At 32.1% G+C, this 15,061-nt stretch overlaps 1 long non-coding RNA gene across 1 annotated transcript in view; it reads left to right on the forward strand.

Moving 5' to 3' along the window:
• The window catches only part of LOC144441502 (uncharacterized), a 34,425-nt gene extending 25,957 nt beyond the window's left edge, over positions 1–8,468 (forward strand). Inside the window, exon 2 of the long non-coding RNA XR_013481246.1 lies at positions 7,956–8,468. This is a non-coding gene — a long non-coding RNA (uncharacterized LOC144441502). The remainder of the gene's footprint in view (positions 1–7,955) is intronic.
• Positions 8,469–15,061: the final 6,593 nt, after the last annotated feature.

The following is a 15,061-nucleotide window of genomic DNA, read 5'->3' on the forward strand; positions in this document are numbered from 1 at the left end:
ATTAATTAATTATTCTTTACTTTGTATTTTTTTATTATTTATATTTTATGATATCAATATTGTGGTCCAAATTTCAAAATACTTAAACTTAGGTTGAAGTATTGATCAAAAGTCACAAAATGATTTCAAAATTATCAATTTTGAAAACTGAACTCATATTGATTAAATGCCAGATGGATACTATGAACTGTATGATTTATTAAGGGGTGCTGAATTTCAGTGATAAACAGTTTTTCACTTACACACAAGCTTGTGATTTTGTGAATCTTTCCACAAGTAAAGTTGTGTCCATTTATTATCTGGTCACTTAGATATTTTTTGGTCAAGTGAGAAAAAAAAATAACGTCACTCAGGTCAAGAGAAACAGGAATTAAAAGGGCCGCTGTAATGTACAGTCACTTAGTATGTATATGTATGGTGAGACAAGGCTAGTTTAATGTACAGTCACTTAGTATGTATATGTATGGTGAGACAAGGCTAGTTTAATGTACAGTCACTTAGTATGTATATGTATGGTGAGACATGGCTAGTTTAATGTACAGTCACTTAGTATGTATATGTATGGTGAGACAAGGCTAGTTTAATGTACAGTCACTTAGTATGTATATGTATGGTGAGACAAGGCTAGTTTAATGTACAGTCACTTAGTATGTATATGTATGGTGAGACATGGCTAGTTTAATGTACAGTCACTTAGTATGTATATGTATGGTGAGACATGGCTAGTTTAATGTACAGTCACTTAGTATGTATATGTATGGTGAGACATGGCTAGTTTAATGTACAGTCACTTAGTATGTATATGTATGGTGAGACATGGCTAGTTTAATGTACAGTCACTTAGTATGTATATGTATGGTGAGACATGGCTAGTTTAATGTACAGTCACTTAGTATGTATATGTATGGTGAGACATGGCTAGTTTAATGTACAGTCACTTAGTATGTATATGTATGGTGAGACATGGCTAGTTTAATGTACAGTCACTTAGTATGTATATGTATGGTGAGACATGGCTAGTTTAATGTACAGTCACTTAGTATGTATATGTATGGTGAGACATGGCTAGTTTAATGTACAGTCACTTAGTATGTATATGTATGGTGAGACATGGCTAGTTTAATGTACAGTCACTTAGTATGTATATGTATGGTGAGACATGGCTAGTTTAATGTACAGTCACTTAGTATGTATATGTATGGTGAGACATGGCTAGTTTAATGGAAAGAATGTTGTCAGGATAAATTAAGACATGACTGGATCAGAATTTAAAATGACAGACGACGATATACTTCATGTAAATCCTCTCTTTGTCTCTCTAGAGACTTATCTATATTGACTAGCACCTGAGCAGACACTGACTGCACAATTTATGCATCAATCACTTTCCTCAGCCATTTTGTCTCTTCTTTAAATTCCATAGTGCTAATTTTATCAGTTGGGCATAATGCCAAAGTTCAGTTCTACTGTTTTGTAGTTGTTGACCATCTTGTCAATTCTTCATACTTCATGCACACATTTAATACTAAAATTCAATTCTAATACGTCATCAGCCATTTGGTTTCTTAGCATTTACCAAAATCAAACTGTACAATTTATATTCTTTTGTGTTATGAAGAATTTGATTAGACATTATCAAATGCAAAATTTATTCTGTTGCCAGACAAAATTCCATTCACATACTTCTACCGCATTGTTGTAGTTACAGATATTTATACTTAGATCTTTCAACTACTTTACTGCATTCATTGTTGCACATAATAAGGAGCTTAGTAAAATATATTTCCATCTTCACTAATTTGTAGTCATTTTAGATTAAATCATATTTCTGATGCCAGTAAAAAGTAGGTCTTCAATAATGTTTACTCTACGCTACATTTTTGGAAATTAAACGTGATATGTGGATATGTGATTTAACAGTATTTGACTGAAATGTATGTTATAGGGGACTGGCAATGAATTGTATTGATTTCTTAGACATTTATTCTGTATCATGAAGCTATAAAGACATCTGTTTCTTTTTGCATTATATAGATGTACAATAATACATGATATAAAACAATCCATCTAATTCTAACAACTTGTGTTTGTGCTTTGTGTTTTCACAGAGTTAAGACTCAGAGTAATTGGAAGTGTGTCATGTGATTGTCCAGTTTTTGACAACCCCACCTCACATCCTTGCATTATAAAATGAGAGACTTTAAATTCTTATAGGTATTCCAGACTTCACATGAACCTGTGCATAGATTTATATACTCTCTAGTATGGCCTGAAAGAACTCTGTAATACAGCATACATGCTATTGAAATCATGTCTGAATGGCCCATTGTGATGAATGAAAAGCAAAGACTTAATACGACTGACAGTTTAGTGGAAATAAAAATTGTAGTAAAGAATAGTTAACATACGGCTATCTTCAATAACTAGACATATTTGGTGCTGTGTGACAGTTACTGAAGGCAAATTTCCTGTAAAGGTGACAGCAATTAAAGTATGGCTATCTTCAATAGCTAGACATAGTTGACACTGTGTGACAGTTACTGAAGGCAAATGTCATCAATTAAAGTATTGCTATCTTCAATAACTAGATATAATTGGCACTGTGTGACAGTTACTGAAGGCAAATGGTAATAAATTGTATTCATTTTGGATTTCCAATTAAAAAAATTAACTACTTTAGATAGCATACACTAGGAAAATTTTACAACCCTTGATGAGTGTTTTGGAATAACCCTCACTACCAGTACAATACAGCAATTGCCTGTGGTATTGTATATATCTATAGTGCCTCAGCTATTATTTGAATGTCTTGTACCCAAACTATTACTAACATTAAGGACTTGAGATAACTTTAAGACAATGATTTTGACACAGACTCATCCTAGGTTGATAACTTAGTGTACAGCCAGAGTTATAGTATTGATGTGTTTGCCAGGTCATTGTAAACGGTAGTTATCAAGTTGGACATCAATTAAAGTACAGTGTAATGTTATGCATAACTTAATTCATCAACGTTTACACACGTAGACATATACTAAATGACTATTACACCATTCCTGTATAATGCTGCAATGACAATTTATCCAATTCTCAGTACCTGTAATAGCATTTTACCTTACACTAGATAGTCAAAATAGAACAACAAAGTTAACTCATTCTCATGCACACATGCAGTTGTGTAGAGTGTGGAGCGGAAGTCGTGGTATCAACTAAAAAATCAAATAATTGATGTATTTTTTTATGATGCTTCTTGGTTCTAAATTCCTATGTCAGGTTATGAGAATAAACCAATTTAATCCTTCAAGGAGCATTGAGTTAAAAAAAATTACAGAAGGATTTAAATATTTCAATTGAAATACTGAGAGTTGACTTTGTTTATCCTATAAGGAAAATCATTTGATTGAAACGTGATGAATTCTACTTCACATGCTACAAGCTCTCTTTGAATTCACAACATCAGTCATGTTCTGTTGAAGAAACAAATGTCTTGATTTACAAGGCTGTGAGTATACATTTGATCTGTAATTTGTTTGAAATGTCAAAAGAGAAACGTCTTGAGGGCATGTCTGCAATTACAATTGGTGATGAAAATCTGCCCAGTGTCAATAATCAGGCAGTGTGCGTGTATGAAGAGGATAAAAGTAGAAAACCTTGAAAAGTAGAGTTTCTTATCAATTGAAAATATACTCATTATCAATTCTGTCAGCATTTCACTTTGGAACTGGAATCCTTCTCAGATGAGATCAGTAGAGTAGTTGGCTTGAGTTCTGATTTCATTAGATCTGAGTCCAGACTTTTGTAGGGTTTCTAAAGCTGAATTTTAATGAAATTGGAAAAAAATTGCATCAAGACGTTTTCCTAGTTTTTATTGTATAATGATATATTTAGAGTAGTTTCCAGTGTTACTTGTACTGAATCAGTAGATTGTAAAGCAAGAGAAATGTCACAGAATAATAAATTTCCCCTTGGTTTAATAACTCATTAGATATGCGCTTTGAGGAACAGCTCATTATACATGTGCTATCTTGGAAGGAGGAAAAGTTCATTAGATATAAATTTTCTTGAAGGAACACCTTGTTAGATATGTGTTTTCTTGGAGGAACAGCTCATTAGATATACATTTTCTTCAAGGAATAACTCATTAGATATGCGTTTTCTTTGAGGAACAATTAATGCATTTTCTTTTCTGAACAGCTGATATGAGAGTCATTGCATTCTCTGATAAACATGTCATTAGATAAAAGTAGGAATGACTGTTAGAAATGTATTTTTTTGGAGGGACAGCTCATTAAATGTACATTTTCTTCAAGGAACAGCTCATTAGATATGCATTCTCTTTTGTTCTCAAATATGCGTTCTCTTGGAGGAATTACAGCTCATTCAATGATAATCAGCATAGGTTTTTTATGCATACTCTTTTATAACATCTCATTAGATATATATGTTCTCTTTTAGGAACAGCTCATTAGATATGCATAATTCTCTTTGAGGAACAGCTCATTAGATATGCATTCTCTTTGAAGAACAGCTCATTAGATATGCATATTTCTCCTACGGGAACAGCTCATTAGATATGCATTCTCTTTGAGCTTATCATAATGGTGAATAAATGTTATTGTTAATATTATAATAACATTTTGTTTGTGTTAGTTCTGAGTGGAAGGAATGTCTTTATTATGTCAATTTTGTGTTCCCCTTCCCCTTCCCCTAACCGTAAGTATGAAGAAAATGTCAGCCCAATTTAATTCTACAAGTTACCTTCATAGATGGATTGATGAAAAATCAAAGAAATAAAAAAATTGCAGTACTGGATGAAAAACTAAAATGGAAAATATAATGAGAGAAAACAATATTGAAGAGACATCAATGGATGGGACAAAGAAATGAAACTGATTCTCAGTAGTGGGTAAAAAACTAAAATGACATGCTGGGAAAATAAATGAATGCAATAGAGTAAAAATAACGTTGCCTTGATTTAAAATTGGAATTGAAATGTGTCTGATTTCTATACATGGTTGTTATGGCAATTATAATTTAAAATTGTAATATTGTCATTAGATATTTAGCCCATTCATTGGTTATTAAATATATTAATTTGCATATATATGTAACTTTCCTGTAGTATACAGTCTCAAAATACTGTTCTTACAGCAGTATAATGGGACTTCCTCTTATGCATTGTAAGCTTTCAATCATTTCCATTCATATACAGCTGTGTTTTCATTTCTTTTACAATAATCTGTGGACATTCAAATAGAAATGGAACATTTCTTTTCAAGAATGCATCACATGCACTTCTCAAATCTATTTGCTATAAATGTTAGACATACATCGACAGCAGTTCTGTACAGAGCAGTATATGTATTCAGGTGTTGTCACTCTGACTTACAATGTAAATATCTTTCAATGTATCATGATGAATGTGTGCTTATATCACACCAAAATCACACAAACTGTCACAAAAGTGATTAATTTTCTATTTTAGCTTTTCACAAGCCTCTCATAAATTCTTTCATCCTCTCATACATTTCCATCATTCATGAATTTTTCAAATTTACATTTTGATTCTTAGCATCTATACAGCTAGTTAACCTTTCACTGCCTGACTCTGATAAATATGCATCAATTAGTTTATGGAATATCTGACAGTTATTATATTCATAGTCATATTTTGATAAAATTAATAGATACGGGGTAATTTTTATTATTCCTGACAAAAATAAGATGAGAGGTGCCAAAAATTGACTTGCAGACTACAATTTTGTCTTTATGATTTTGGCGGGAAAGTGAAAAAATTGTGATGGTGCCACAGTGGCAGACATTTTGTGATATAGAACAAGCAAGATTAATGAACTGCATCCTGTGTTATTATAAAAATTCATATTTTTTGACATTTAGCAATGCATCATAGAAAAAATAATATTTCTGAATTCTTTTTCAAAGGTATTGAAGCTACACAATTATTTAGGAAAAATCAACTAATTTTAAAATGCAGTAGTCTAAAAGAAATGTCTATTCATTAGATTCCAAAATGTCATGTCAAGTCCAAGTGCATGGCTACCAGATAACAAATTGTAAATATTGATTTTACATTTGTTGTTTCTGAACACAACAGATATCTGATGTGTATATATTGTTATCAGTCTACAGGTAGTGTACATAATACAATTATAACCAAATGAGTTAGCCTTGAGGAAAATAAATCACTGAATCAACAAAAGATTTATATACATTCATCCATAAAATGTCACCTCAATTTATTACCTGTTATAAAAACCAAATAAATAAATTAATTTCCAGATACAAAAATCAGTTATTAACCCCTTCAATACTGAAAACATTCCCACCAAAATTGTTCGGACAAAATTCTTGTTTTATGTAAGTTTTTGGCATATATCAACTTCATTTTAGACTGGAATTAAAGAAATGTTACTTCCTAATAAAGTAATATTATTGTAATTATGAAAATATTCATATAAATTGGGTCCCCATATTATTTAAAACTCGTCTCTAGTCATGAAAGGGTTAATGTATTTTCAATCCTAGATTCCCCCAAGCCATAGCTATACAAAGATATCAGTACAATTTCATCATGACGTATGCCATCTTAACCTCTTTTATGTACATATAAAAATAAAGCTTGAATTTTACTGTCAAATGGGATATTTTGTGAGGTGAGTGTCTGTCATCAAGTAATGTTTCTCCTTTCCCAGGTCCAAACATGCACATCAAATATTAATCTCTTTTGTAGTAATGTGTTGTGTTCTCTCTTGAGAGTAAAAATAACATGAGACTCGTCAATACAATGTATGTAGAATCTCATATACGAGACAGGCGAATCTGATGAAATTACTCAGTTTCTCAACTTCAGCTCTAAAAAAGTCCATGAAATTGTTACTAATGAAATACCGCCCTCAACTGAAACACTTTGCTTCATCTTTCAAATCATTCCAAAGATACCTCATAAACAAGTCACCCACCTTGGAGCTGAAGATGAGATATACTTGTTATTATTCATAAAAAAACATTGAAATTCATTTTTGGCACCAGACAAAACATTAAATGATTATAAAGTTTTCAAGTAAAGTCAATCACAATTGATCACACTTTGATCAAGTGTCTCAAATCTACATAGTAAAGAAAATAATGATGTATTTGAAAAATGTAAAATAGAAGACAAAAAATAAATGTCTAATTAATGTCTAATTAATTAATAAAATGTCTAATTAATGTCTAAGCATGACATTTTCAACACATACTTTGCTTGATATTTGAATAAAGAAAGAATACTGAAAGAATAATAATAATCATAATAATAATAATAACAATAACCTGTTGATTTTCATATAGCGTTTTTCTACATTGTACTCCTGGCACGGACCTATAGTAGCACAACGGCCCTTTATACTTCCTCATTTTTATTTAAATGTATTTTTTGTATTAAAAATATTTGACAGTTATGAATTGTATTAATCTGACTTCTCAGTATACAATTGAAATTAAGATTAGAATCTTGGGATAAAAATCTTGAGTATATAGAATATTTTTATACATGATATTTTTACATTTATAATAAAACTATGGAAAATATTGGAATTCCTTCACATCTACATGGTATATGTTCTGGTTTTAAGGTGAGACTCTGTTTCCACCCCCAAAAGTAATCCTATAATTTGTATTTGTACAAGATTTTTATTTGATAAGAAAAAGAAATATCCCTTAAATTTAGATTAGAGTAAATCAATATAATGTAGAAATACTGTGTAGATGATTAGTAAGATGGAATGCCATTACACTAAGTGTATTATTTGACTGAGTTATCTCAACTTAAATCGATGCCTGAAAGTGGTTAGTATTCCTAGGGTCAATGCTTCTTTGCCTAATGATTTGGATGTAATCTTTGGAAGATAGTATAGCCTGCTTTAATCTCATTTGTATATGTGTTTTCTTTGCAGGCTTGTCGTCTTGTATTCAGAAAGGATGGTGAAAGACAAGAATGGCGCCACATTTACAGATCAACTTGGAAATTCAACATTACATACGCTGTTGAATGTAGTTTCCGCCTCCAAACATGAAATGAATCTTTCATTACCTGGCTGTTGAAAATAGTGGGCTGTCTCAACCTAAAATGGAGAAACTTTCATTACCTGGATATTGAAAGTGTTGGCTACCCCAAGCTGAAATGGGTCTTTCATTACCTGGCTTTTGAATATGATGGGCTGTCCCAATTTAAAATGGAAACTTTCATTACCTGGACATTGAAAATGTTGGCTACTCCAAGCTGAAATGGATCGATCATTATATGGCTGTTGAATATAGTGGGTGTCCCAACATGAAAATGGGTCTAACATTACATGGCTGTTGAATATGGTGGATGTCCCAAACATATTGGGAACCAAACATTTACTTGATTGTTGACTGATCATAATGCCATTGGGACCTGATATTGCCTGGCTGGCTGTTGAATGATGAGGCAAGTCTCATGTATAATGTAGTAAATCAAATTATTGTGAATCTAACATAAGTTGGTTGTTTAATTAAGTGGCAGCCTACCTGGCTGTTGAATGTGGTGGCAGCACCCAAGTTATAGTGAATCTAACATTAGCTGGCTGTTGATTGATGATGGCAGTCCTGAAAAGTTATGGCGGATCTATAATCATTAGATGGCTGTTGAATGAGGATCTGGCAGCCCCCAAGTTATGGTGGATCTATAATCATTAGATGGCTGTTGAATGTGGATATGGCAGCCCCCAAGTTATGGTGAATCTACCACTACCTAGCTGTTGAATGTGATCTCTGCTTCTGACATTTACTCTACAAAGAGTCTGACATTTTCTTGTGAGTGAAAAAAATACAAGATTTACCTTAAGGATTTAATGTACATCCCTGTGTGTACATGGAGAGAGTAGAGTAAATATGAAAAAAAGTAGGTAAATCTATGACTGAATGTACAACCCCAGGTGGACATGGAAAAAGTAGAGTAAATCTATGACTTAATCTCCTGTACACAAAGGTGAACTTATTACATGTAATTGAATAACTGAAGGCTATGACAAGCAGTAGGTGACCCAATCAATTATTAATATGTATGTATGGTGTGAATGCACAGAAGATGAACGTAATGTCTTGAAGCACTTCAACTGATGCATATCATCTATGGATGGAGAGAGAGAGATATTGTATGTTCATCATTTTCGAACGAGAAAAACTCCTGAAATTAATTCATTGGGGTGACAGTATTAAAAATTTAAAATTAAACGTATTAAAAATGAACTTTTAACAGAGATGATCAGATTAAAGAAAATCTAGGTATGGCCATGTGTTGTATCTCCAGACTAGGATTTATATAAGATTAGTTATTCACATAATGTTTATCTCCATTTAGTATTAAAACCATCACTGAGTTGTATCCACTCATTACACAATGGCTAAATTAACAGGTTAATACTGATACTATTAAAATTAAGTGATAAGTGATGCATAATCACAAATTGTGATGTAGACATGTTAGGCCTAAAAAAATAATTGTTTGGTTCCGGTTACCGACCCCACCTAGCTTTTCACTGCCAACCCAAAACTTTTTTTATGTATTCAAGAAGAAAATAATAAAATCGCAAAAATTGTGAAGTCTCAGAGAAATAGTGGATGCAGAAACTGATATCAACTTGACAAGACAAAATAAAACTGTTCTTCCAATCTGTAAAGGCTTTACAGTTGATATGAAGAGACCATTACAACTAGACACACATACATGAAAACAAAAAAATAATAAAATATAATAAAAAATCTACCTACCCCACCTATTCTAAAATTGAGCGTAATCAGAACCACACAATTTTTTTTATTAGGCCTTAGTGAGAAGACATGCAAAACACAGACTGTGATGTAGACGGGTTAGTGAGAAGTCATGCAAAACACAGACTGTGATGTAGACGGGTTAGTGAGAAGTCATGCAAAACACAGACTGTGATGTAGACGGGTTAGTGAGAAGACATGGAAAACACAGACTGTGATGTAGACGGGTTAGTGAGAAGACATGGAAAATCACATTAATGTAGACAAGTTACTTAGAACTTTAATAGTACTAGTCTGGATTCTAGATGATCCAGTCTGGACTAGACTTACTAAGTTTGCCAAGTTTATGATTCCCTTGAACAGAATCTATTACAAAGTCAACTATTTTTGATGAGTCTCTTGTTAATATACATTGATCAGTATTTTCTACATAGAGTAATCCAATTTATGGTTATTACAACAAAAACCATTGGGTGCTATCTTTTGTGGAAAGGAGTACAAGATTGTATGGCTTTTTATATATTGTACATTCTAATTGGTCACTTGACCACTTTTGTTATCAAATCAGCAAATCAGAAAAGTTGTCAGTAATGCATCGGCCCTTAGTGCTTTATACTCGTAAAATGTAAAATCACGTAACATAGGTTTACTTGATGTGAATTGTGAAAATGAGTCTGTCAATAGTTCGTGTATCATTAGGAGAGTTTCAAATGTCAAGATAGATATTTTACGGGATCTATGATTAAAGTAGAAAATTTGACAGGTATAAAAAAGACTTTCATCACGATGAAGTGAGCCCAAATGAACTGTAAAAGTGTATTGTTGTAGATAAAAATGTCAAACTACGTACTAGGTAATAGCAAAAATGGAAAATGTCAAGGGACTTCAAGTAATGGATTTGTTTGTGTTTGTTTCACAGTCTGCTTCCTGCTTGAAAAGGTGCACTCCTTTTATCATTACATACTTAATCATTAAAATTCCTATTTCAAATATTGAGAAAAAAATGAGCAAAATATGTTTGTAAGTATCAACTCAAAGAGGCGATTCTATTTTCTCTTGTATCAAATAAATAATTCAGCCACAGCATAAATAGATTTTGTAAAAGAAACAGAGAACATTTTTACAAGCATTGTCAGTTTTTATCAAGAGTCACTGGTCCTAGATGAGAGGTGAAATGAAAAAGGGTGACGCGGTCCCACTGACAACCTCTGCTTTCAACAACATACTGAATTCAGTCTGAGGTATTTTTATTTGATACACTTTTTTTGTTCAGTCTAGGGAAACTCAAGTACATGTCAGTACTTCACTTGTAGGATGCCATATACTGTATGGTTACATGACCCCCTAGGATCCTCAGTAATTTTCTTGGACTTCAAGGGGATACACTCCCTGAATCAAGCCACTACATGATGGAAAAGAAGAACCTAAATCCAGTGGGTTTTTTAACTGGTGAAGGTTGTGAAATATACAAAAAGTGGCAGGAAAATATGACATGTTTTGAAAAATCATTTTTGAACAAAAATGCAATGTATTGTTAAGTTTTTGAATCCAAAGTGTGTATGGTGGTAGCGCCCTCAGTGTCAAGATAGTGTACATGTTATTATAAATGTTCAGGTTCAAGTTTTGGACAAGTAGAGAGAACACAACTTGATGTAATATGTTACAATTTTTTTTTCAAATGAAGTTAATCAGGAATTGTAGCTTTAAAATAAGCCAACCAAATAACCTGTGACTTTGATGTTAGTCTATAATGTTTATTTCCATAGCAACAGAACTGTTGATGTACAGACTTACCTGTGATTTAGATGTATTAAAATCAATGAGTCTGTTTCCATAGCAACAAAACTGTTATAGATGTTTACATATGTTGTCATGATGATGGACCGTTTATTTCAGGTAATGCTGTAACTATGGATACGTATGATGTAAATAATTCAGGTGTGACTTTGATATATTTATTGTGACTTGTACCAGAGATAAAAAAAAATGGATTTGTCTGCAAATTCAAGTCATCATTTTAATGTTGTTATATAATCTATTTATTTTGATAGTTTTATTTCTGACGAGCTTACTGGTAAACTTACTTTTCAGTGATAAGGATCTATTGTTGTGGAATATTTTTATTTTCTTGTGTTATTTATTTGTAGTTTTGGAACATTTAACTCAAGAGAAGTCTTGATGTAAATTTATCTTTTCCTGCATTTTTACAAATCTATAAAAAAAAAAACAATATGGAGGTTCCATTAACTATAAACTATAAGATATGACATGATGCTGTGCCCTCTGCATCGACCGATGTGTGAGGGCGCCCCATCACAGCATACCTTACAAACTTCATTAGCCGCTGTCTTTTTAAAAAATGGAAATCAACATGTAACCTCTGTAAAGTCAACTAGGTACACAGACAATGTTATTTGAATGTAGACTGTTTATTGGTGACAATGTCTAACATTGTTTTTGATATTTGAAACTGAAATTTTCAGTCTTTTATGTCAATAAATCTAGCGTTCTATCAGTGTATATAATGTGTAAAATGTTTTTTAGTGAAGATTTCATTATTGTAAGTATTAAAAACATGCTGTAATAAAATTGTTTAAAGTTTATGATTTTCAATGAGTGCTTTCTGATTGGTTCACAACATGGTACTCAATATTTGATTGGTTGATAGCATACTGTCAATAAATCCAAGTGATTGATAAGTCACTAAATCTGATTGGCTGAAAACTCACTGACTGATAATTCAATAAATCTGATTGGTTGACAAGTCAGTACAACTGATTAGCTTATAACTTTCAGTATATCTGATTAGCTGATAAGTCTGTAAATCTGATTGGCTTATAACTGTCCATAAATCTGATTGGCTGATAACTGTTAGTATATCTGATTGGCTGATAAGTCTGTAAATCTGACCAGTTGATAACTGACAATGAATTTCATTCCTTGTCACACTGAGTCACACTGTTTGTTGAAAACAATGCTATCAGCTGTTACAAAACCCTTTATGTGATTTTTTTTGGTAAGAGTACTTATACATTAAACAATATACTCTACAGTATGATGAGAAGAGTCAGGTCTATTTATTTAATGTACAGATTATAAATTGTATTGTAAATTGTTATTTTGATGTAAAATGAATTATTAAATATTATTAGAATATTGTTTTATTTCACTAGCTTTCATTTCAAGAGATTTATAAGTTATTGTACTTTTCAGAGCCATTATACAAAATAACAAATTTTGTTTGATTTCATCTTTGATAGCAATTTAGAAATACCGATTACTTCTTGATTCTTTAAGCACTGATTTAAAAAATGGGTTTACCCTTTGACCCTACCCATTTTCCTTGCATTACCATGGTAATGTCAAAATTAATATAAAAAAACCATCCTGTTCCAATCATTACTGCATTTTAAATTAAGTAACTTCAGAAACAGATGTTTGATTTGAATAATTTGAAAATCCCTATATAATCCAACTAGTAGAAATAATGGAATATTCCATTGCTTAAAAATAGGGGTATCAATTACAAATTCCCCTCAATTGGGTTGAGTGAGAGAATTGTATATTTTTATTTGTTTTTTTCCTCTGTGATAACTTGAATGGTGTAATGGTAGGTTGTTACCTTCTCTCAGGATTTATTCAGAGACTGAGTGGTATGGTAAAAGCATCGGGTCACGGTGGTTTATTTTGTTCAAAAGAAATTAATTTGTGTTTTTTTGTTTGAATGTTTTTTTGCTGTCATACTTTGTTGATATTAATGAATTTGACTAGTTCAGCCAAGGTGTATGCTGCAAGTATTAAAATAAGCCATACAATAGAGAGAGACTATAGGCTGTATATTTTTGTATTGCAAGATTTTATGTCTGATGTAAGATATGTTTTATTTGACGAGTAATCTCACTTCTATCAAGTGCCAAGTAATTTTTTTTTATTTTGCATTTTTATGTCAAACAATGCTGTTACTTGTAAATCAAAGTATTTTTGTTTTTGTTATTAAAAGTTAATAAATTAGTGTTTACACATTTCTGCAAAGTATGCTTCAATTCATTGTGATAGTAGGTATGAACTTAAAAAAGAAAAAAGAAAAAAGAAAAAAGGTATGTTGTTAGAGGGCGCCCTTCTCATTTATGATAGAAATTGCTGACAGCTCGATCCCTCATCACATCTGATGACAACTCCACATGCTTGCAATCCCTTCTGAAGGAGGCCCTCGTGAGGTCAAATGGTATCCTATTCCAGTTGCTTGTATAGAAGTAAATTGTTATAATTTTAATCTTTTTGCATGTAAAAAAAAATGTTTAGAGTCAGTGGCTTAAACTAGGGTTGGTCAGGTTATCAGAAATATACTATTTTTTTTTATCTGGCCTAAATACTAATAAATGGTTATCAATATTGACAGACCCACTAGGCTACCGACCCACCAGGCTACCGACCAGCTAGGCTACGACCCACGGGCTCATTATGCATTAAAATGTGGAACCATTTTAGTTTAATCATCATGTCTTGAGAATAATTCTTCATTTACATATACCCAGAAACATCCTATCAAATTTCAGCCCAATCTGCTCAGTAGTTTTGGAATGAAAGATTTTGATCAAAATGTCACATTTTTAGACCTAATTTGCATATCACTGATGGGATCAGCATGTCATGTGCATTTCTTTGTATACACCTCCCTAAGTAAGAACAAGAACGTCCATCCCCCACCAAATTTCAGGCCAATCTGACCAGCAGTTGGAGTTTAAGTTTTTGTTTTTTGTTTTTTACCAAAATCACATTTTATGACCCAAAATGCACATCCATGATGTGATCATTTTCATTTGAACAAATTCCTCTTACACAACCTAAATAAATGTCTCCACCAAATACCAAGGTAATCAATCTCACTGTTGTTCAAATATATATGTATATATATACACACACACACACAGACATTACAAAATGCCCATATCACTACTAAACCTTAGAAGTTCAGTTGTGTTAAATGCCCATATCACTACTAAACCTTAGAAGTTCAGTTGTGTTAAATGCCCATATCACTACTAAACCTTAGAAGTTCAGTTGTGTTAAATGCCCATATCACTACTAAACCTTAGAAGTTCAGTTGTGTTAAATGCCCATATCACTACTAAACCTTAGAAGTTCAGTTGTGTTAAATGCCCATATCACTACTAAACCTTAGAAGTTCAGTTGTGTTAAAAATTGACACAAAGACTACTTGTTTTATGAAGTAACAATTTTAATGACTGTAGACAATATCCAGCAA

The sequence above is a fragment of the Glandiceps talaboti genome, chromosome 10 (genome assembly GCF_964340395.1).
Source record: "Glandiceps talaboti chromosome 10, keGlaTala1.1, whole genome shotgun sequence".
Taxonomy (NCBI): domain Eukaryota; kingdom Metazoa; phylum Hemichordata; class Enteropneusta; family Spengelidae; genus Glandiceps; species Glandiceps talaboti.